This window comes from Marmota flaviventris, chromosome 2 (assembly GCF_047511675.1).
Source record: "Marmota flaviventris isolate mMarFla1 chromosome 2, mMarFla1.hap1, whole genome shotgun sequence".
Taxonomy (NCBI): Eukaryota; Metazoa; Chordata; class Mammalia; order Rodentia; family Sciuridae; genus Marmota; species Marmota flaviventris.
The window spans coordinates 37,768,846-37,793,540 of NC_092499.1; the positions used below are offsets into that span (position 1 = coordinate 37,768,846).

At 41.5% G+C, this 24,695-nt stretch overlaps 1 non-coding gene and 2 pseudogenes across 1 annotated transcript; 2 read left to right on the forward strand and 1 right to left on the reverse strand.

Moving 5' to 3' along the window:
* The first annotated feature begins 8,191 nt into the window (after positions 1 to 8,191).
* On the forward strand, positions 8,192 to 8,269 carry LOC114079047 (small nucleolar RNA SNORD55/SNORD39). The gene has a single exon (XR_003580429.1). It is a non-coding gene; the product is annotated as a small nucleolar RNA SNORD55/SNORD39 (small nucleolar RNA).
* A 7,630-nt stretch (positions 8,270 to 15,899) lies between these two features.
* On the forward strand, positions 15,900 to 16,184 carry LOC114079024 (cytochrome c, somatic pseudogene; annotated as a pseudogene).
* A 2,436-nt stretch (positions 16,185 to 18,620) lies between these two features.
* On the reverse strand, positions 18,621 to 21,818 carry LOC114079023 (granzyme B-like; annotated as a pseudogene).
* Between the last annotated feature and the right edge of the window lie 2,877 nt (positions 21,819 to 24,695).

A 24,695-nucleotide genomic window follows, 5' to 3' on the forward strand; every position in this document is an offset into this window, starting at 1 on the left:
GATACATTAAAGTTGAGAGAAAAAAGGCAATTTATAGAATGGGTCTAAAGATGCTTAGAACACACATAACCAACAAGTATTCAAACTATACAAAGAATGTCTAAAATAATGTGTAAAAAATAACCAATTCAACAATATAATGGGCAAAAGACTTTAATACCCTTACCAACAGAAAATACAAGTGACCAATGAGATCTATGGAAAGGTGTTACTTTCACCAGGTACCAGAGAGGCACCAATTTATTTTTATTTTTTATTTGTTCTTTTTAGCCATACATGACAGTAGAATGTATTTTGACATGCATACATGGATTATAACTCCCCATTCTTGTGGTTTTACATGATGTGGAGTTACAATGGTGGTATATGAACATAGGAAAGTTATGTCTGATTCATTCTACTGTCTTTTTCCCCATCCCTCCTCCCTTCCCCCCACTCTACCTAGTCCAATCTGGTAAACCTCCCCACAGCCCCTCTGCCTATTGTGAGTCAGCATCCACATATCAGAGAGAATATTTGGCCTTTGGGTTTTTGGGATTGGTTTATTTCACTTAGTATGATAGTCTTCAGTTCCATCCATTTACCTGCAAATGCCATAATTTCATTCTTCATTACGGCTGAATAATACTGAGAAGCACCAATTTAAAGCACAACAAGATACCAGTTCAGCCACTCACTCCTGGGCACATACCCTAGAGAAACATGCACACATTTCTATCAGATACATGTCCAAAAAGGTTTTAGCAGCATTATTCACAATAGCCCCACATTGAGAACACTTGCAAGGTCCATCTGCAGCAGCATAATCATAATTTGCATGATAATATTATGGTAAAATCACACAATGGAATATTGTCTAGCTATGAAAATAAATGAGCTATTTCCTCATGCAGTGGCATAAAGAAGTCATGCCAACATATGTAGAAAGAACCCAAGAAGACTAATTTTAGCATGATTTTATTTATATAAAGTTCAAAACAAGGCAAAGTGAAACTATAGTGAATAGAAATGCACACATGAGAATATATGTGAGAAATACATAATAAAAATCAAGAAAGTGGTTACTACTAGTCAGAATGGTAGTTAACTCTAAGATTGGAGGGCAGAGAGTCTTCTGACCAGGAGGGGACATATGAGAGGTTTCTGGGGCAGAGAGTCTTCTGACCAGGAGGGAACATATGAGAGGTTTCTGGAGTGTTGAATGTGCCCTGCTTCTTGACATGAAACATAGTGTCTACATTATAATTAATCTTTATGCATTTGTATTTTGTGGACTTTTCATGTGCATTTGTTTTACAAAACATTGAAAAAGTCTGTCATGGGGTGTGGGTTGGAGAGGATATTTGAATGAATAAGGGGATATATGAGATAAACGAATCTCTAAATTGTAGAGTATAATTAATTCTAAATATATTTGGAAAAAACAAATGGCCAGCCATAGCAGACACTTTTAAACAATAAGCCAGGAGGTCTTGCTTTAGCAAATAAACCCACAGTAAATGAAGAGAGTGTCATATTAGTGAGTTACAAAGACATATGGTTTTTTAAACATTTTTAAATTTTAATTAAAAATTGTGATCTTTTGAATAGGCAAGACTGATATGTTTCACAATATTCATAGTTGGTTGCATCTATTTTTGGCTGTTTTATTTCATTTCCGTCAGTTACAAGGTTTTTTCTCCTCTGCGATGTTGGGACATTAAGGTCAGGTGTTTCCCACCTCCTCCCTGGGCCCCATAAGCCACCAACAATGCGAATCCTCTGGGCAGGCAGTTGCCAACTGTTGCTGGATTGAATTCCCCTCTCTTCCTTTGATCCTCCTTTAGTCAGTAATCATTCTAGTTCCTCTTGGTTTTATAAGAAGACTTGGGTTTTATTGTGACACTCCAGATCCTCATGGCAATCTTGATATCATTTTTTGAGGGACATTTTGGAAGCATCTTTGGAGTTATCTGCAAATGAGATTGTGGTTGCTTCATGAAATGCCCGTGCCGGGAGAAGGCTATGCCAGAGCCACTTGTCTTTCCACAATATGTGACTACTGAGAGCCAGATACTGCTAAGACCTGGCCTGTGTTGTGGTCCTTGAGGGGAAGAGCAGCTGACTAAGACAAGGCTGAATCCTGCGGGGGTGCGGGGTATCCTGAAATAATGATTTGTAGTGGCAGATTCTCTGGAGTCTGCATAGAACTCTTCAGTTAGTTTAGTTACAAGGAAAGAAGCATCCCAGAAACCATGGAGATGGCAGAGACTAATTAAAAAAAATGATTCAGGGTTCTCAGGGGTTTCTGGCAGAAAAGCTTACTTCTAAGACTGGGCTGCTGACCCTAGCACCCTGGCTCAACATGAGAAAGAGGTGGAGGTGGACATTTCTCCTGAGACTTGGGCAAAAATGCTCAGACCAAATATTTAACAATTGGAGAAGAGTGATATGCAATATAATATATTCATGGGATGACATGCTATCGAGCCATTCAAAGCATTATGCTGTAGAAGACTATTCAGTGGCATGGGGAAATTTGCACCCTCTGATATTAAATGGGAAAAGTAGAATGTAGAACCATGTGTACGATTCAACACTAATTCTGCAGGGAGAAAAGGGCAACAACCAGAAGATGATTTTGTGCAACTTTTATTTTCACCTTAATATTATCTATTTTTTTCTGTAATGTAAATGTATCAGAGGATACATTTTCTGATAAACAGAAAACATTATTAAGCACTGTGGTAGAGACATGCTAGCAGTTTAGCAAGACAATTTCTTTTTCTTTCCAAGGGACACAATTAGGTGTGGCTGTGTGACTGTTATAGCAAAAGGAATGTGAATGGAAATGCCATGGGCACCTTCCAGATCTGAACCAGCTCATTCTCCTGTGCCCGGTCATCTAGGCACTTCCCTTTCCAGGTTTGTTGCAGATAAATTTGAGGAACTGGGAAGCTACCTTTGGGGGACTGAGCTTGGGTTCTTTAATCATGGGCTAACCATGTAATTTACTGCTCAGACTGGAATACTTAAGAGTAAAGGAGGACAGATACTCATTAGGAATACTTATTTTGTGAGCAAGAAATACATTAATGTATTAGTCACTGAAATTCTCAAGCTTATCTATTAGTTAGGTTTGTCTTAATATGTTCCAATATACTTAAGACAACTTTTTTTCTAACATGAAGTATTCTTTTTAAGTAAAGTTATTTTAATAACTGTAGCATTTAAAATACTGAATAAATTAAAACATGAAAGAAGAAATACATCAGTCTCAATCCCACTACCTAACTGACCATTGTTAATAGAGATGTTTCTATCTAGATTTTATTCTTTGTATATTTTTACATCGGGATGATCACAACATGTTCAGTTTTGAATCCTGTATTTTAAATTGTTTAACATAAACATTTCCCCTCATTTTATTAAAAGTTTGTTAGTGGATATCATTTTAGAACCCAAGGTATATTTAGTAAACAGTCTTTTGAGTTATTTAAATAATACATAAAATTTAAAATTAATCTTTCTTGTTCTTGGATAGGAAGAATTAATATTGTCAAAATGACCATACTACCGAAAGCACTATACAGATTTAATGCAATTCCAATCAGAATCCCAATGACATTCTTCAGACAAATAGAAAAAGCAATCATGAAATTCATATGGAAAAATAAGAGACCAAGAATAGCTAAAGCAATCCTTAGCAGGAATAGTGAAGCAGGTGGCATCAGTATACCAGACCTTAAACTATACTACAGAGCAAAAATAACAAAACGGGCCTCATATTGGCACTAAAATAGACTTGTAGACCAATGATACAGAATAGAGGACACAGAGACAAACCCACTTAAATACAGTTATCTTATATTAGACAAAGGCAACAAAAATGTATATTGGAGAAAAGATGGCCTCTTCAACAATAGTGCTGGGAAAACTGGAAATTCATATGCAACAAAATGAAATTAAGCCCCTATCTCTCACCATGCACAAAACTCAACTCAAAGTGAATCAAGGAGTAGGAATTAAACCAGAAACCCTGTACCTTATAGAAGAAGAAGTAGGCCCAAATCTCCATCATGTCGGATTAGGCCCCGACTTCCTTAATAAGACTCCTATAGTGTAAGAATTAAAATCAAGAATCAATAAATGGGATGGATTCAAACTAAAAAGCTTCTTCTCAGGAAAATAAACTGTCAGTGAAGTGAACAGAGAACCTACAGAATGGGAGCAAATTTTTACCACATGCACATCAGAGAGAGCACTAATCTCTAGGGTATATAAAGAACTCAAAAATCTTAACACCAAAAAACAAATAACCCAATCAATAAATGGGTCAAGGAATTGAACAGACACTTCTCAGAAGATGATATACAACCAACCAACAAATACATCTCTAGCAATTAGAGAAATGCAAATCAAAACTACTCTAATGTTTCATCTCACTCCAGTCAGAATGGCAGCTATTAAGAATACAAACAATAAGTCTTGGCGAGTTTGTGGGGAAAAAGGCACATACGTTGCTGGTGGGACTGCATATTGATGCAACCAATCTGGAAAGCAGTATGGAGATTTCTTAAAAACTGGGAATGGAACCACCATTTGACCCAGCTATCCTGCTCCTTGGTTTATACCCAAAGGACTTGAAAACAGCAAACTACAGGGACACAGCCACATCAATGTTTATAGCAGCACAATTCATAATAGCTGAACTGTGGAAGCAACCTAGATGCCCTTCAATAGATGAATGGATAAAAAATGTGGTATATATACACAATGGAATATTATTCAGCAATAAAAGAGAATAAAATAATGGCACTTGCAGGCAAATGGATAGATTTGGAGAATATAATGCTAAGTGAAGTTAGCGAATCCTAAAAAACCAAATGCTGAATGTTTTCTCTGATATAAGGATGCTGATTCATAGTGGGGTAGGGAGGAGGAGCATGGGAGGAATAGATGAACACTAAATAGGGCAAAAGGGAGGGAGGGGAAGGAAGGGGGGACAGAGGTAGGAAAGACTGTGGAATGAATCAGACATCATTACCCTAAGTACATGTATGAAAACATGAATGGTGTGACTCTACTTTGTGTACAACCAGAGACATGAAAAATTGTACTCTATTTGTGTAATATGAATTGAATTGCATTCTGCTGTCATATATAATTAGAAAAAATAAAATAAAAATTAAAAAAATTGTAAAGAATTAGAAAAATAGTCATGTAGGAAGAAAACCACCTGCCAGGAAAATATGTGTATAAGCAAAAATTTTATTGTAGTATATACTGACCTATAATCGCCTCTGTCTTAAACATACTGTGAACATTCTTCCATATGACAAAATGTAGTTTTATAACAGTCTGTAAGGATTTCGCAGTGTTTAATTATACACAATTAAAAAACTGTTCCTCAAATAGTGCTGGACATTGCCATTGTTCCTAAGATTTTATTGTAACAAAACTCTAAGGAATAATCTTAAACTCCCAAGCACATGCTGTCCTTTCACCTCATACACTTATATAGAGATCATTCTAAAGAAACAAGTACCAGTTTTCTTGGTGTGGCTGATGCCTAGGTCAAAGTTGCTCTTCTTCTTCTTCTTCTTTTTTTTTTTTTTTTAAAGGGTCTTTGTTGTGCTAGGGATGGAACCCATGGTCTAGTGTATGCTAGGCAGGTACTTGATCACTGAACTATACTCCAGCCCCTTTTTGTTCACTTAAAAAATAATCTATCTATCTATCTATCTATCTATCTATCTATCTATCTATCTATGTATCTACTGTTGATGTACCTCTTTACTTTATTCAGTTATTTATATGTTGTGCTGAGAATTGAACCTAGTGCCTCACACATGCTAGTTAAGTGCTCTACCACTGAGCCATAACACCAGCCCTGCTTACTTGTTTTTGAGACAGGGTTTCATTTTGTTGCTCAGGCTGATCTTGAACTCCTAGGCTCATGCTGTCCTTTCACCTCAGCCTCTAGAGTAGATGCACAGAATTTTTAAGGATATTTGTGCACAAGGTGAGAAAATTCCATTTTCCAAATGTCCACACTGAATCTGATTATTTTTTATTTTTGAAAATCCTTCCAAATAAGATAAGCACAAATTATTAATATTTTAACTTACATTAGTCAGTGAGTTTTAACTTTTTAATAAATGTTTATTAGTATTTTTTAAAAGTAACTTGCCTATTAATGTTTTCAGCCTATAACAGTAGATAATGTCAATGTTAATGGCTGCACAATGCATAAGATGAATGTGCCATGGACTACCATTTTACTACTTGGACATTAGTACTGATTACAGTTTGGAATTTAATACTGTGATGAACAACTTTATGAATAACCCACCTATACACCCACACTTTCACATGCACACACATAAGATAAAGTCCTAGAAATGAAAGTTACTAGGTCATGAGAGAGAAATAAACATAAACTTATATAGAAATCATTATAAAGAAACAAGTACCATCAAAAGCAGGCCAGTCTGCATGGTGCTATGTTTATTATAAGGAAATTTTTTCTTCCCGAAGTATCTTATGCTCAGTGTTTTTGTCTGGTATAGAGGGGAAGACTGACCATCTGGACTGTCCTACAAGACTATCATCCCTTAGCTCTGGTGGTGAAAACCTTGTACACTCTGCTGCTGGCTCAGGTTTATATCCTGGGACTCTGTGCTGACTTTCTGTGGTCTCTGCATTTCTGTTGAGAGATTGCTGCAAGCTCCTGCACCCTCTAATATCCACTTGTTCATTTCTGCTTGTGCATTTAACTCCTCTGTCACCTGTGCTGCTACCAGTGTTGTGATTCTCAGGGATAGACTTCGTAGTTGGCCATCGACTATTGTAAGAGAATTATGTCTATTTGTTTTCCTGTTTTTCAATGTGCTAAACTTATTTTATCATATCCATGAATTTTATTTGTTATTCTTTATAATGAAGTTGCTCTACTTTTTGATGTTGGTCTCACTTGATTCAATGTTTGTCTACATGTAACTCACCAGTGACTTTTTTTTTTTTGTACCAGGCATTGAAGCCAGGGGCACTTAACCACTGATCAACATCTCAAGCCCTTTTTTTTTTGAGACAGGGTCTCACTAATTTGTTTAGGGCCTCACTAAATTGATGAGGCTGACCTGGGACTTGAGATCCTCCTGCCGCAGGATCCAAAGTTGCTGGGATTATAGATGTGCCCCACCACACCCAGCTAGTGGATACAGGATACTGAATAAGGTCATCTTGGTCACAATGAACTGTCTCATACTTGAATTGTAGCATTTTTTTGGGGGTGGTGGTGGTTGTCATGCACAACACAGATAGAATACAGATAATTCAATTATTTTCAAAACAAGATTTCTTGTGGATTCCAAATACAGATCCATCTGTGCCAATTTGATTTGTCTGGTGCAAGGAAAATTTAGAGGAAAAATTTTCATTATTCTAAGCTTCCAAAGATGAAGACATAGTCTATTGTGTGCCTGTTATAAAGATAAAAGAGATCAATCCGTGTCCATCAATGGATGGCTCATAGGCCGCAATAACCTCAGGTTGCCAGCAGGGGGAGTCTGGGTTCCCAGGATGGGCCAGGCTGAAAGGGGCTGAGGTTGCTGAGTGACTCCACCAGAGGTGGCCACGCCTGGGCCTCTGGAAGATGCTGGTCCAGCCCTGCCCAGGTGGGAGGTGGGAGCATCAGGTGTGTTGTCAGCTCAAATCTGTTAGGAACAATCAGTAGAGGAGAACTCTGTTAAGGAGATGAGAGAAAGGCTGACTGGAACCAGGGTGGGCTGGAAGGAAAAGGAGCTGGTGGCTAGAGGAACCTGGAAGGAAAACAGGGGCTAGTGTGGAAAGGCCAGCTGGAGAGGAGGAAGATTGACTGAGCTCTGTGCTGGGGCCAGGGCAGGGCAGGAAAATGGGGCCTGAGTGAGCCTGAGGTTCATTGGAGGGACATTTCAGCCTTGTAAGCTGCAGACACTCTGATGGTGGGAGGAGTCTGTCCCACTGGAGAGAAAGGCCTGGGAAACAGGAAACTGGGCACGGTCCCTGGTCTCCTGGGTCCCTGGAATTATCCCCTTTCCATTTCCCTGCCTCTATTCTCTGCCAAAGTGTTGGGGGCTTGATAAAGGTGGTTAGCTTAGAGATGATAAGAAATTCCTGATGGCCAGAGAGATTCATCTTTTGAGGGCAAAGTATGAAAAGTGTGTGAAAGAGCATATGAGTACACCTCTAATGCTGCAGATGCCCATCTGTGCAGTGGGGAAGCCAACCTTGTAGAGCTGAGAATAAAAGAAAAGTGTGTGGTGGAAAAATTGTTGAGAAACTGTACATCATGCAGTTCAGGGAGGAGGGAGGGCTGGGGGAGAACAGAGGAAGGGAAACCCAGAACTGACGGTAGAGGGCTGCCTAGAGCAATGCTGTTGCAGACTGAAAGTGGTTCAATGAATAAATAAGACTTCAGGCACATTCATTCTAGAGTTCCATTTATTGCAATCCTGCCCGCCCCCATTGAATTCTTGTTCTGCCTCAGAAAAGATGGTCAGGCACAGAGGAAGGTTAGCCATATGCCTGCTGTTGGAGGTCCTTTGTGGTTTTCTTTATCCAGGGCAGGAAGTGGGAGACCTTGGTGAAGACTTCTGAAGAGGTCTCGTTTTCTGTCCATAAGATAAAGTGCCCTGGACCATGCTGTTACACACATAGGGACTCCTCTGTATCCCCCTGTGGGCAGAGAGAAGAATTGCTAAACTGGCCCCCTCCTGGCACTGTCCCCTGGCCTCCCTAGGGGTGGGTGGTCCCTGTTAGGGAATTGTGTGTGTGGGATGGGGGCCAGGGTCAGACTCACTTGCCCCTCTCACTCCCAGGCCTGACCCTGAGTTTTCTCTCCAGCTCCACTCAGGCCACACCCTTCTCTGCAATCCTCAGGGATATTCTCCTTTGGGATGACTGATCCTCCCTCACCTTCCACTCCTGATCCACTCAGGGAGTGGACTGAAGACTGGATTCCGGGGGAACCCAGGTGGCCCAAATTCTGAGCTAGGGGCATGAGGATTTGGGCATTCTCATACCTCAGACCTACTCCAAATTCCTCTTTCCCTGAGTTCTGTCTGTGCAATGCTGGAAACTCACCTTGATGCCAGTCTTTGTTTTCTTGGGGCTACCCTACACAAATGTTGATGGCATTGTCGTAAAGGCAGAAAAGTGATTTGTACTCTAGGTCCTCCCGCACTGTCAGCTCTACCTCCTAAAGTGGAGTCACTCAAGTGCCAATTGGTCCATCATCCTCCAGCTGGCCATAAGATACAAATTCCCTGGCTTCATCCTGTCCTTGCCCCTGGGCAGCCCAAGTGGCTGCACAGCAGGATTCTGCTTGGCCTTTTTCTTCAGTTGAGGGGCACCAGAAACAGAGTCCAGTTTAGGAAATGGTCTCTGGGCCTGGACACCATGATGTCAGGATGGAAGGGAGGCAAGGAGCAATGTCACAGTGGGAGGAGTAACACCTGCGGAACACCTGAACTAGGGAGGGCAGGAGCAGGGCCTTACCTGCAGTAACCCGATGTCACTGAAGAAGCATTTAGGATTTTAGTCTGGGTGGGGGATGGCTCTTTTCAGGGGATGATCTGATGGGACCTCTCCTGCTTTGTGATGTTGTGGGCCTCCAGGGTGGCATTTACTGAGCTATGCAGAGAGCAGAGTGGGGATGGGGGTTGTTGTTGAATCACAGAGAATACAGCTAGGAACTGTGAAGAGCAGGCTAGAATAGGGGCAGGTTGGGGCTGCAGCTGAGGGGAAACTGAGGAAGTAGGCCCCAGCTGAGGGGCTGTACCCTCTGCTCTCAAGGACCCTGAAGTAGGACTTCCAGGGGCCCTTTCTTGCTTTTAGTCAGAATTGTGAAGTTGTTCAAGTTTGCACTGGGGCCCTAATGCATGCTCTCGACCTCTACCACAGCTTTAATTGTCCATTGTGGTCCCTCTCTTCTCAACTGTGCCGCTTGCCTTGACCTCTTGCCCTCTGACCCCAGAGCTTACCTGCCCTATCTCTCAGCCTTTCATTTCATCTCCCCAGTCCTGCTTTTGATGAGTTCTCAGGGGCTTGTGTAACCAGCACCTTGGAAGTTCCTGCTGTCTGTGGTATCTGGGAGAGAACAAGGATCCTTATGGGGGTCTCAGGATGTGTGGGCTTGCTGCTGTTCCTCACCTTCCTTGGCAGTGAACAGCTGTCAGAACGAAGTCCCCTTGCACCAGGATACCACAGCACCTCTTCTATCTTTCTTATCCAGGAACTAAAAAAAGGCCATGTAGGGTTAGGAGTGGGGCTTGGCCTCATGGCCCCCAGTGATCTCTTCTGAAAGAAAAGATGGGTGAGTGGGATCAGCTGTGGTCAGGAAGAAAGGTGGTGTTTGAGGGTGGAATCTATAGTGCTTGTAGACAGCAGGGATGAGTGATAGGCTCTGTAGGCAGCACTCTTTATAGGCAAAATGACTTTTTTTCTGATCCTCAAACCTCAGAACTTTGAAATGAAACAGGGGGACACTGTCCTCTGCCCTGCTTTCAGCACATATATGGAGATATGTTGTGCCATCTTCTAATCTACCCATGACTTATGGCATTAGATTTTCTAAAGTCTTCATGTTCTAGAGTTTAACACATACTGAGTTCTCTGTAAATATTTATAGCTGCATGAACGAATGACCTCCAATTAGAGGGCGTGGTGGGATTTCTGGAATTGTCCAGTGCTGGTGGGATCCAGGACTGGTGGGATGTTGGAAGAGAATTCTGCCCCAAACAGGAGAGCAACTAGGGGCCTGGGAAGGCAGAAGAAAGAAGTGGAGAGGCCAACTAAAATTGAACTGCAAAGGCCTAGTAGGGAGACAAGTTTATGGAAAAGTTGGATGCAGTCATGTTGTTACTAAGATCAATTGCATCCTGGCTTTTTAGGACGTGGGGGATAGCACTGAGTAATGCAACTGGTTCTTAAGCTGGGTTCAGTAACCTCTTCTGAACTGCACGCTGGTGGTCTGAGGTCCCTTTCTTGGGTTGGAGTGAAGGATTTGAATTATTTATCTTTTGGATCTTTATATCAAATTTCTCTTTAAGGATAACCCACTCTGTGGATAATGGAGGAAAAAGTCCAGGGAAAGGTTAACACCTAGTAAACTTTCTAGAAAATACCCTACCTTCTGCTATTCTTGATGAGTCTCTAGCCAGCCACAGACTTGTTAGTGAGGGTTTGGGATGGAAACTGGGCTTCAGAAAGTCCCTGGCTTCAGGTTGAGGAAAATTTCTGACCCATGCTGAGTAGAAAAATCCAGAGTACAGGGGATTTTGTGAGATGGGCTTGGGTTTCTGGAATAGGATGGTCACTCCCTACTCAGCTCCAGGGCCAGAAGAAAGGTCAATAGGAGCAGGAGTGATGGCTCCTTCCAGAAAACTGCCTGGGTCAGAGCTGCTCAGATGAGAGCAGACAAAGCCCCTGGAGGAGAAGGTGTGGATTGTCCAGTGCTCGTGGGATCCAGGACTAGTGGAATGTTAGAGGAGGGTGCTGCCCAAGACAGGGGAGCAACTAGGGGCCTGGGAAGGCAGAAGAAAGAAGTGGGCTCAAATCCCTTACTCCAACCCAATCGACACACGAAGAAGGTGTGAGCTCAGCGACCTCACAGATATCTTAGACCTGTGCTCCTTTGGTTTTGATGGGTGTTATGGTGCAAGCTGGTTTGTAGAGGTACTCTGGTTTGGTTTAGGTGAAAATGACACTGTCACCACATTGACATCTCTACTGCTGAGTCACAAGGCCAAAGGAAGAATAAAGAACAAGGAGGTGGAGGGTGATGAGGTTGTGGCTGCAACTACTGGAAGAGGCTGAGACCCTCCTCTGACTGAACGGAACCAAGAAAGTCCTCTTTTCTCAGCTCTTGGGTCTTTTTCCATCCTAATAAGATCATGAATAATTGTTTAGCAGGCTAGATACATGGATAAGAGAGACATGGATCCCGCCCTTGAAAAGCTGATAATTGATTGGCACAGACTGAAAATTTGTGCTCAGAGCAAAAGATGGCCAGGGCTCTGGTGAAATGTGCTCGGTAATGAGAGAGGTTTTGACTTGCCCTAGGAATATGTGGAGTTGGACATATCCAAAAAACCCAAATAGTAATCCTTCCTGTCTTACCACCACCACAACCTCATATTTTCTAAATGTTTAGAATTTCCTCTTTGAAATTAATATCTCAGTTTTGAACAAAAGTCCTGGACTTGATATTCATTGGATTAAAATGAATATTGAGGCTATCAAAATCAAGTGGCCTGATTGGATAGGAAGAAGTCACTGAAAGAACTATCAACATTCCAGTTGCTCCAAAGACAAAGTATCTTACCAACACCTATGCGGGAGACATGCTTAAGCATTAATGTTGATGCTCCCAAAACTTTGCTCTTCTCATTTACATATTCCATATTTAACTAGCTTTTTATGATAAATATGCATGACTTTTATATCTGGACATTTTCCCATTTTCTAAGCACACTGATCAGTGTCAGACATTCATTAAACCACTTCTTATTTCAGTTTAGTCTTTTCCTCCTACGTGGAAGTTTTGAGAATAAGATTCCTTTGTATTGAAAAATGGTAGAAAATATCTAATAGTCTATAAGATATCTTTGAGGCAGATCTTTGTTATAATGAGTTTCCTTTGGGTTAAACACACCTGTGTATTTTCCTCTATAACATATATTTTGAATAGTTGTGACAATATTAAATATGCTATTTGATATTCTATATTTAGTCACTTAACATAAAACATGATAAGCAATTCACAAGAGTATTAAAATACTTTAATAAGTAGCATGTGATTTTATTTATGTATTTTAAAGTGAAGCAACCAAAAATTAAGATCACTAGTGGCAACAAAAATTTTGGTGTATTTTTCTGCTATGTTGAAGTCTTTTAAGCTTTAGTGTATAATATATGGAGCACATTCCTCTCTAAGGAGAGAGCATTCCTCTTACTGGGTTATTTTACTTCTTAATAAACTGTTGTTTAGAGTAGTTTAGATTAACAGAACAACTGTGAAGATGACACAAAGCTTTCATAGACTCCATATCTAATTTTGTGGTTATTAATATTTTATATTAGTATGCTATATTTGTTACATAAATGAATTTCTATTGATCAATTATTGTTAAGAAGGTTCATAGTTCATTCAGATTTCTTCAGTTTTTACCCTCTCTGATCCAGGATCACTTCCAGGATACTACATTACAGTTTGACTCCTTTTGGCTGTGATAGTTCTCGAACCCCTTGCTTTTAATGACCTTGAGAGTTTTGAGGGATGCTGGTCAGGAATTTGTAGCATGTCCCTGTACTGGGATCTGTCTCATGTTTCTCTTATAATTGGAGCAGAGTTATGGGGTTTGGGAGGAAGATTACAGAGGTCAATGCCATCTTCATCTCTCCAAATCAAGGTTACATATTATCAACATGATTTATTTAGTTTTTGTGGATTTAAAAAAATGACCGCAGAATGCATTACAATTCTTGTTACACATACATACCACAATTTTTCATATCTCTGTATATAAAGTATGTTGACACCCAATTCGATTCTTCATACATGTACTTTGGATAATGATATCAACATGCTTTATGAATGTTGACATTGACCTTCGTCACATGGCCAAGGTAGTAGTTTATCAGATTTTCACTGTAACGTTATTCTTTTTATTTCCTTCTTTCCAGACTGTACTTTTGGAAAGAAATCACTTAAGGAATGGAGACTTAGATAGCCAACCCTGTCTGTAAGCTAGAGAACATGTTAAGTAATTTAGCCAGTGTTGCCTACAGTCCAGGGCACTGGGAAGCTGGCAAGCTGAGAACTTCCCAGTGAGCAGCTCAACTAGAGTAGGCGCTTAGCCTAGAGCTACCAGAGAGCAGCTGACTGGCAAGCCAGGAGCTTCCTCTCCAGGGAGTTTTCTGAGCAGATGCTGAAAAGCTCTTTGGCTGGGAGGCTAGAAATTCATGTGGGGTTAGTATCAGATGTTTTTTTTTTTCCTTTTTGCTCTTTCCACATTTTTATATTGATGTATAATAGTTGTACGTAATGATGGAATTTGTTATTACATATTTGTACACACACTATATATAACCATATTATTTAATATTACTCCCCAGCATTCCCCCTTCCTTTTCCTCCTCTCTTCCTGTGGTCGTTTTTTCTCTCCTGATCTCCCTTTGATTTTCATGTGATCTTTATCCCCTCCAACTTTCTTTTCCTTTTTCCTCTCTAGCTTTCACATTTGAGAGAAAATATATGACCCTTGACCTTCTGAGTTTGGCTTATTTCACTTAAGATAATGGTCTCTAGTTCCATCCATTTTTTGGGCAAATAAAATATTTCATTTTTTCCTTATGCCTGAATAGAATTCTAGTGTGTTTATATACCACATTTTCTTCCTCCATTTATCTGTTGATGGACTCCTAGGCTGGTTTCTAGTTTGGCTAATGTGAATTGTGCTGCTATAAACATGGGTATGCATGTGTCACTGTAGTATGATGACTTTAATTCTTCAGGATATATACTGAGGAGTAGTATAGATGGGTCATATGGTGGTTCTAGACTTTTGAAGAACCTCCATACTCATTTCCATAGTGGTTGTACTAATTTACAATCTCACCAACAGTGTAAAAAAGTTTCTTTTTCTCCATATTCTCTCCAGAACTTATTATTGTTCGTATTCTTGATGACTGCCATTAGGTAGTGTCAGATGGTCTTGAAGGCATCTGGCCCTGAGGAGGAGTTGAGGGAGGACTGATCCCGTGACTGAAAGAGACCTTCTCTGATGTTGGGAGGTCTGGGCCTAGCACTGCTCTGTGGGAAACTGGCTGTGTGACCCAACTGGGGTCAGATATTTCATTTTTAGGCTTTTTTTTTTTCCATTAAAGGAGACTCTGGGCCTGTGACACTTATTATCTTCATACACTCTAGTCACAAAATATATTCCTATAAATAAATGCATCACCCAATTTGAAAATGTATGCCCTGTTTGTAATCTTTTGAAATGCCTGAATTTTTTTCTTTTCATTTTGTGCTTTCTGTCACATGCAGAAAACCAAGTTCTTCTTGTGTATCTGTCTCAGCAGGTTTTTTATTTTATTTATTTATTTATTTTTTTGGTGTGTGTCTGAAAAAGTTGTGTGCTGTGAAAGAGATTAAGCCAGAGAGTGGCTCGATGGGCAAAGAGATGAAGATTCCATCTTTTGAGGATATCATGATTGCAGAGAGATGCTTTACCCAAACTAAAAGAGTGTGATGGAGCAGGAAGGGGAAAGTGTTGACTGTAGCCTGAAGCCCAGGCTCTCTCTGCTGCAACCACCAGCCTGGCTAAGATCTCTGAGGGTTGGATTGGTGTGTCCTTGTCAGTCTGGCTTAACATGCAGCAATTCAGTCAGACTTTAAGTGTGATGTCTTGATGATTAGAGGAGCTTCCATTTTCCACATAGATGTAAGCTTGCCTATTTTGGTTCAATTGTGGGTAAGAAGGCTAGGTCTCAGTAATAACTAGGGTTACATTTCACACTGGCCCAGGCTTAAAGTTAGGCCCCAGATTTCAGGAAAATATGAATATTTTTCATATCTGAGTTTGTTGACAATGTTCATTTTCACTCCATAAGAGCTAAATCAGGGGCAGGGGTTGTGGCTAAGTGGTAGAGTACTTGCCTAGCAATGTGCAAAGCACTGGGTTTGATCCTCAGCACTATATAAAAATAAATAAATAAAAATAAATATTGCGTCCATCTACAACTAAAAATATTAAAATAAAAAAGTTACTTCAGGACTGATACAGACCAGTGTGTCCTTGGGCTAGAGAGTGGGGTGTCTGGCTTCTGATTGGGAACTTTCTTTGCGCTAGCGACGAAAGAAGAAATTAAAAATGGGTGATGTTGAGAAAGGCAAGAAGATTTTTGTTCAGAAATATGCCCAGTGCCACACCATGGAAAAGGGAGGCAAGCACAAGACTGGGCCAAATCTCCATGGACTGTTTGGGCAGAAGACAGGTCAGGCTGCTGGATTCTCTTATAAAGAAGCCAATAAGAACAAAGGCATCACCTGGGGAGAGGATACACTGATGGAGTATTTGGAGAATCCCAAAAAGTACATCCCTAGAACAAAAATGTGTCTTCGTGGCATTAAGAAGAAGGGAGAAGGGCAGACCTAATAGTTTACCTCAAAAAAGCCACTAATGAGTAATAGCTACTGCCTTATTTATTACCAAACAGAAATATCTCTTGGCTTTTTTATGTGCACCATAATTTAATTGATGTGATACACCAGAAATCAGATCATGAATGACTGACAAAATATTTTTACTTAAATCCTGATTTAAGTAAAACTGACTTGTAGTTAAATTAATATTTGGTTATATTCCCACTTCAGTAAATTCTATCACTGTTTCCCCTTTTTAAAGTTATGGTTGGACTTAATTAGTAATGTTCAGTATTTCACAAAAATGGTGAATGACGTCTGAAAACTGGTTTTATATTTACTTTTATAGAACTGATTATGTGAATATGTTTAAATATGGGGGAAATCCCTTCACTCTCTCAGAACCAAGCATGATTCACATTTGTTTCAATTTTTGTTCATTACCCTATTAAAGGCAGTGGTTGAAGATAAGGAAGCAGTGTCTACTTTATATTTTTGTTGACCATGCCAATTTAATTAGAATTCCCTGTATCTAAAATGATGTTCTTTCCTTATGGAAAGACATTTTAGTGTAGTTTATGTATGATATTAAATAAAGAATATTTAACACTTCTCACATTTTGTAGCTGATCCATAAGTTCAGATGCTTTTAAGTCAGCATAATACAATAACAAGTTAGACTTTACTTTTTAATTCTTTATTTTCTAAGTCTAAGTTATCATTCAGGATTGTTTTTAAACAACTGTTCAGAAACAATACTTTGGAACATCTAGGTGGTTGGTAGTGGTGCTTTTTGCCAACTTATTAGATGGAAAGATTAAGGTAAAAGAGATACACCCATCAGTACAAATTTGTAAAATTTTTTACCATAAGATTTAAGATAATTAAAAACAATCAGAGATCAAAAAAAAAAAAAAAGTTACCTCAGGACAGTCCTGTTCACAATCCTCTCCCCCTCACCATCTTCCTCCAGCCTCCTGGGAGGGAATGCTCTTAACCAATGATAGACTAGATCCCATAATCAGCAATTCTTGGGTCTGCTGTGATAATGCACCCCCGAACTGTACCATGTAACATCAGGACAATTCAAATAAGTTTTATTATCTTGAAAAAAAAAGATGACTGTGATTCTTGTAAATTTTAAGCTCAGATGCAGGAAAGCCACAGAAAAACCATATGGATTCCATGATGACTGCTGCTTTGCAGGGACCCTACTGCCTGGCACACAGTATTTGCTCAAGGAGCACTGATGTATTGGTTGATGCAGAATACTGCTTTGGTCCTGCTACAGAGGCAGGCTGTCTCACTTAGATGGACGTTATAGTCCAGAGTACCAATCAGTGAGTTCTGTTCCAGAGGCCAGACTGTCAGTGGTGTCCAAAAGGAAGAGCCTATAAGGGATCAGGCGGCTGAGTGTGATCTGTCTTTGTTGGGCTCTGTTGAATCACATGGCTTTGACCCAGGTGAAAGCTATTTTCTAAGTCTAAGTTATCATTCAGGATTGTTTTTAAACAACTGTTCAGAAACTAGAGTTCTGAGGACATACCCTGCCTCCTGGTCCTTTATGAATGGGGCAGAAGGTGAGCTAGTGCTCAAGGTTCATCAAGGATAAGAATCTTGGTAAACACAGATAGAAAGGGTGCTTGGATCCTCACAGGATTCCAGGGAACCTGGACATGGGAGATGGAGAGAAGCTGGCTCAGACTAAGATGGAAGGTCATTTGAGGGGAGGATGGGCTCTCAGGAGACCAGACACTGCACTGGGCTCTGGTCCCACGACAGGGCAGTGACAGACACTTAAGGTGCATCTGGGGACACTGAAAATTCTTCCTGAAACTGTTTATGCTTCCAAGCTGCCAGTTGTGCTGACTTGGAGAGGGAGCCCTGCATGAAACACCTTTCCAAAAGGCTCCTACCGATTACCATTAGGGTGGGAATTATGTAATTTCTTTTCCAAATCTGGGTTCTTTTGTGTTTTTATATTGGCCCTGAAGGTGGGTAGGGCAGGAAAGTAGGTACAGAATGAGGTAAGATGGCACTGTAGGAATGAGTTTTGTCTAGAGAGGGTCCTTTTTTCCTGGGTAGCTTAAACTCAGCCTGCTGCAGGGAGCTGGCATTGATCAGTTATTTGGAGCCAGTATCAACACAGCAAGGTTTTATATTCTAGAGGTGGAAGGTGGAGTGTGCCTGAGGGGAAGAATGTAAGGAATCATAAATGTGAGCAGTTCCTGCTGGACATATAGTCAGAACCTTACAGAATGTTATGCTGGTGAAGAAAGGAGGAATCTAGCACTTCTGTTCTAGAGATGAAAGTTTATTAAGCACCCGGCAGTCTCCCCTCGACTCCTCCACCCAGTACACTTTGGGACTTTGTTCAAGAGAAGATGAAAGTCAATCCTGGAGGCCTCTCAGTCTTGTGCCTGGAGTTTGAAGAATTTCATTGTTTTTTTCATCCAGCGCTGAAAGCTTGAGATCCCGTGTAGACACTTGGAGGTGTCCTCTCCTTTTGCCCAAAGGACACAATGCCCTGGGCCACATTTTTACACACAAAGGGACTTCCTGAGTCTCCCTGTGGGCAGAGAAAGGACAGCCTTAGCAGGCCTGCTCCAGGTCCCATACTCTCCCCTCCCCAGGTAGGGGGCTCCAGCCTGACCCTGACTATTCCTTCCAGTTGACTGATGCTCCTTCTCCAGTAAGTCTCTGTCCATGAAGTGACCAAAGGGCAGTCAGTCTCCACTGACCCCAGGACCAGAGACTGAATTGGTGAAAGGCTTAGTACACAGGGGTATGATTAGTTCCCTTTGCCCTGGATTTCATCAAACTCTGCTGTGTCCAAGGCAGGGAATAGCCAATGCAGGTGAACTTTCCTTAAAGGAAGCCTTCTTCTCTTTTGGGTTCCCCACACAAATCTGGATGGTGGAGTTGTATGGTTCTTTGAAATGAGAGAGACATTCCTTGTCCTTTTGGATTTCAAGCTGTACCTCATGCAGTTTCGTTGTGGATATGTTTTGGCCAATGCGTCCCCAACTGGCCACAGTGCACACCATCCCTGGTGTAACCTGGGAATTTTCTGAGGGTAACTTGAGGAGGCTCACCTCAGCAGTCAGCTTGGCCTTATTTTCCAACTAAAGGCAGATAAAGGAAATTCTGATCAACCCACCGCTCATGAAAATCCACACAGTCATGGGGTTGCCATCTTCATGGCACTGGGACAAGTGAAGGCTTCATTTTAGGAAGGATGGTTGGACAGAAGGACATGAGGATTTAATCTTCCAGGATTAAAGTGTGCAAGACCCATTGGAATGACATGCCTTACCTGCAGTAACATGATGTCATTGGAATAGTTGCTGTTGTAATCTGGGTGGGGGAAGGCTTTTTTTACAGGGATGATCGGCTGGGACCTCTCTTTCTCTTTGATATTGTGGGCCCACAGGGTGACATTGATGGAACTGCACCAAGAGCAGAGAGGGAGGTAGAGTCACAGGGGATACAGCTCAGGATCCCTGAAGGAAAAATGGTTAGCTTAGGCCCGGGCAGGGTGGAGTTGGGAGGACGTGTAGGGGAACAGGACTCTGGGCTGAGTGTCTCTGGCAGCCAGGGCTGGTGCAGTTCCTGGAGCAGATGGAGTGTGCTCAGTCATGCACAGAGCTCAGGTGTCTCCAGGTGAGACTTTGAATTTCTCACATGTGCACTCTGGGCTCTTGGGGAAAATCTGCCTCCTTCCCATCCAGCCTTGATCCATGTTCCCTTTGTATAACAAGCCACCTGCACTGACCTGCTCCTCTCTCCCCAGAGCTTACCTGCCCTCCACAGAGCTCTTGTCTTCATCCCCAAAGAAGGGGAAAAAACCCTGTGGAGTTTTCTCTAGAAAGGTCAACTTACCTTCCCCAGCAGTGGGCTGCCTTAACAACAAAGTCCTCACATACAAGGAAACCCCCACATCGTTCTGTTGTGTTTAGAGTCTGGATACAAAGAAATGCCATGTGGGGATGGGCACAGCTTCCTGGCCCCCAATGATTTTGCCTGAAAGAAAAGTTCTGTCCTGCCCTTGGTGCTGATGGAGCCAAAGGCTGAAGAGAGGAGACTGGGATCAACTCCAGGGAGGGAAGGATTGAGTGTGGTGGTATTACCATCTAGGGGTGCGGGGTTCATTGGCCTTGATAAGCAAAGAATTGACCAACAGGATGCAGAGAGAGCAAGCAAGCAGCAGGTTTATTGCAAGAGCATCAGGCAGATTTCTCTGAAGAGAATGTCCCCAGACATTCCCAGAGCTGGGAATCTGGTGGGAGAGTTTCCCTTGTTCTTTTATGGTCCCTGAAATTTCCTTTCTTTCCTTACCCCCTTCCCTGTTTACCTTCTCCTCACTATTATTGATTGGTGTCCCATCAGTACACATATCTGTTTTAGTTTTTCTATTGAATCCCCCACTTCAGAGCATAAGCACAGAAGTGTCTGTCTGATAGGTCCCCTCCATTTGTGCAAAAGCACTTTTTCAAGCAGGAAGTTGACCTCATCAGAAGACCCTCTCCATGCTCCTTTGTTCTGGCCCTGCCCCTGGTCTCCTCACTTGCCATTTAGCCCTGGTTGCTCAAGCCCTTATACATGTCCCTAGGGGCAGGGTCTAAGTAGCCAGCAGCAGCAAACATGGGGCCCTGAGTGTTTGTCAGGCAGCATTCCTGGCTTGAAGAGTGACCCACAAGACTCAGATACTCCCTCTGACCAAGAGCAGGGCAGTCCTTGCTTTAGATGTCAATGTTGACTGACAGGATTTGAGTTTGGAACAAGTAGCAAAGTCCCTACAGATCCTTGTCAGTCCTTCCTCTGAAGTGTCTCAGTCTTCTTTCCTCCTTAGATCCCACTGAGCTCCTACTGGGTTCTGCACATAAAGTCAGGATGCTGTGTCATGTTTTATATTTGTCTGCTGGAGCCAGACACCAAGTAGGTGCCCAGTAAAGGTCTTGGCTGTGTGAAGGAATGGCTCCTGAGTATCCTGTGGCTGAGGTTGGACGGGTAGTGCTGGTGAGATTGTGAGCATCAGGGAAGATGGGTTCTGACAAAGCCATTGCACCCATCTGTAACTGAAAATGACCTGAGAGAACACGGGGCTGAATCAAGGCACATGTAACTGTTAAGGGGACGAGAATGCCCATGACTCTGAGACCAAATGGCTGCATTCCTGTGCAGTGTGAGAATGATAAAGTTTGGAGGAGCAGGTGGAGATTGAGGGTAGATTTTAAGACATTAATTTAGAAATTAGTGAACCTTACCTTGACCACAGAAGCCAGCACCTTTCTCCCCTTTCTCTATGGGGAATTATTTTTTCATATGTCTTTGTGAAAGATCCTGCTATCCAGATGGTAAAGGTAGAGCTGGGGAAGGGGAAGGTTCCCCAGTGCCTCTTATGGAGACCAGCCTTCTGCCCTACTCCTCCCTTGTGCTTCCATCCCCATGAGACCTGCCAGTCTTTGGGTGAGGTTTACCTTGCTAAGCAGAAAGTTGCTGGAGGTACACATAAGCCAGGATGGTGGGGTGCAGCATCTGAGCAGGGCTGAGCCTGGGGTTGGCCTTCAGTTGTTGGGGATAGTCACTCACCTGCCTCTGCCCTTGGGCACAGAAGAAAGACCAACAGGAGCAGGAGTGGCTTCATCTTCCCAGGAAGGCTTCTCTGGTCAAAGATGTTGTTGTGTCGTCCTGGTCTTTAAACTCCCAGTGTTCTCTTCTGGTGTGTGGGGGCTTTTTCATCTGAGATGATCTCACCCTTGCCTCACTGTCTGATCAAGATCTGATGCTTGAGTTAGACTTTAGCCACACCTAAGCACCCACCACTCTTGATTCAGTGCTGACCACAGAAGCAGAAAACAGAAACACATGGTCACAATATGGGGTGCTATAGGTGCTAAACATTGGCTAAAGTGAGTCCTGTGGCCTCAGAAATATGTTTATTTCTGTGGTTCTCATTGAATGATGATCATGGAAGGATGATAATTTGTTGAAACCCTTTTCTTCATAAGACTTAGGATATTGGAGATGAAATTCTTTGGCTGTGGCAGAAAAGAAGAAAATATTAGTGAATAGATAAGATGGTGGGGTTGATGTTACAGGGATGGGCAGAATGGGGTGGGAGCAATGCTGAAGACAGTGTGCCCCAGTGACCCATGTGCTCAGTGTTCAAAACAACAATGACATATCCTTTGCCCAGGAAGCCCAGTTTGGTCATGGTTGCTGAGGATAGCTTGTCTCTGCTCCACTCTGTGTCAGCAGGCTGGTCTTGAGATGCAGAGAGGAGAATCATCTGAAGGCTCCCTGCCTCACAGGTCAATGCTTATGCTGGCTGTCACCTGGGAACTTCCTTTCCTCTCCAGGAGGTTCTGCCAATGTGGTCTCCCTGAAGGGGTTTGTTCCTTGCAACATGATGATTGGCTTCTCCAGAGAGACCATTCTCTCTAATTGCAAAGAAGCAGAAGTTGTGTTCTTTTTTCACCCACAGTTTAAAGCCAGGTGGTATCAACTCTACCATATTTCATTGCTTGCACAAATCTCAACCCCACCCAGAGTAAAAAGCCAGGGGCAGACCTTGCCTGAAGAGGGGGCATTAAATGATGCTGTAAGAAAAGCTGGTGGGATGGGAGACACACAGTTGCTGTCATTTAGAAAAGTATTATCTGCCAATCACTTTGGTTGTTTGTAAAGTTGATCAGAGGAACTGAAACCAGTAGGTCATCGCCTTTGGATCAGTTTGGCAGTCTGCTTTGTTTAAACCATGCAGAAATGGAAGAAGGTTTTTTTCTCCCAATGATATTCTGTTTAATAAATGAATGATATCATGTGAATTGGAATCCAATGCCAGAGAGCCAAAGTAATAGTCTTTGTGCACTGTTCAGAGATCTACCTTTCTGACATCCCACCCACTACCATTTGCTACATAAATGACCCTGATGATTCCCCCAGCATGGAAAGAAAGAAAGAATCATGAACTCAAAAATATTGTTCGTTTGGAACATCTCTGTGCTTTTAAAAAAATTTGTTCTTTTTAATGAAACATGGGAGTAGAATGTTTTTTTGACATATCATACATATATAGAGTATAACTTCCCATTTTTGTATTTGTACATGATGTGGAGTTACACAAGTCATGTATTCATATATGAATAGAGGAAAGTTGTGTCTGATTCATTGTACTGTCTTTCCCATTCCCATTCCCATCTCTCCACCATATCCCCATTTCTCCCTGACCAATAGTGTGAACCTCCACTCCTCCCTCCCCTCTGCCTATTGTGAGTCAGCATCCACATATCAGAGTGAACATTTGGCCTTTAGTTTTTTGGGATTGTCTCCTTCACTAAATCTGATGGCTTCCCGTTTCATCCATTTATTGGCAAATGGCATAATATCTATCTCTTTATGACTGATATTATATTGTGTATATTTACTACATTTTCTTTATCCATTCATCTATTGAAGAACACTCAGATTGCTTCCATAGCTTAGATACTGCGAATTGAGCTGTCATGAACAGTGATGTGGCCACATCAGTATAGTATGCTGATATTAAATCCATTGTATATAAACTGAGTAGTGGGATAGCTGAGTTAAATGGTTATTCCATTCCAAGTTTTCTGAGTAATCTCCATACCACTCTGCAGAGTGGTTGCACCAATTTGTAGTCCGACTAGGAATATATGAATGTATCTTTCCCCCACATCCTTACCAACATTTATTGTTTGTTGTATTTTTGATAATTGCTGTTCTTCCTGGAGTGAGATAAAATCTCAGTGAAGTTTTGATTTGCATTTCTCTAATTGCTAGTGATGTTAAATTTTTTTTATATATTTGTTGACCATTGTATTTCTTCTTCTTTGAAGTGTCCGTTCAGTTCCTTTGCCCATTTTTTGATTGGGTTATTTGTTTTTAAGTTGTTAAGTGTTTTGAGTTCTTTATATGTCCTGGAGATTAATGCTCTATCTGAGGTGCAGGTGGTAATGATTTTCTCCCATTCCGGAGGCTCTCTCTTCACATCATTGATTGTTTCTTTTGCTGAGAAGAAGCTTTGAGTATGAATTCATCACATTTATTGATTCTTGATTTTACTTCTTGTTGCTCTAGGGGTCTTGTTGAGGAAGTCAGACCCTAAGCTGACATGGTAAAGATTTGGGCCTACTTTTTCTTCCATTAGGTTAAGGGTCTCTGTTCTAGTGCCTAAGACTTTGTTCCACTTTGAGTTGAGTTTTGTGCAGAATGAGAGATAGGGGTCTAGTTTCATTTTGTTGCATATGGATTTCCAGTTTTCATAGCACCATTTATTGAAGAGGCTATTTTTTCTCCAATGTATGTTTATGTAGACTTTGTTTAGAATGAGATTACTGTATTTATCTCTGTGTTTTCTATTCTGTTCCATTAGTCTTCATGTCTGTTTTTGTTGCAATACCATGCTGTTTTAGTTACTGTGGCTCTGTAGTATAATTTGAAGTCTGGTGTTTTGATGACTCCTGCTTCTTTTTTTTTGTTAAAGATGCTTTGTCTATTT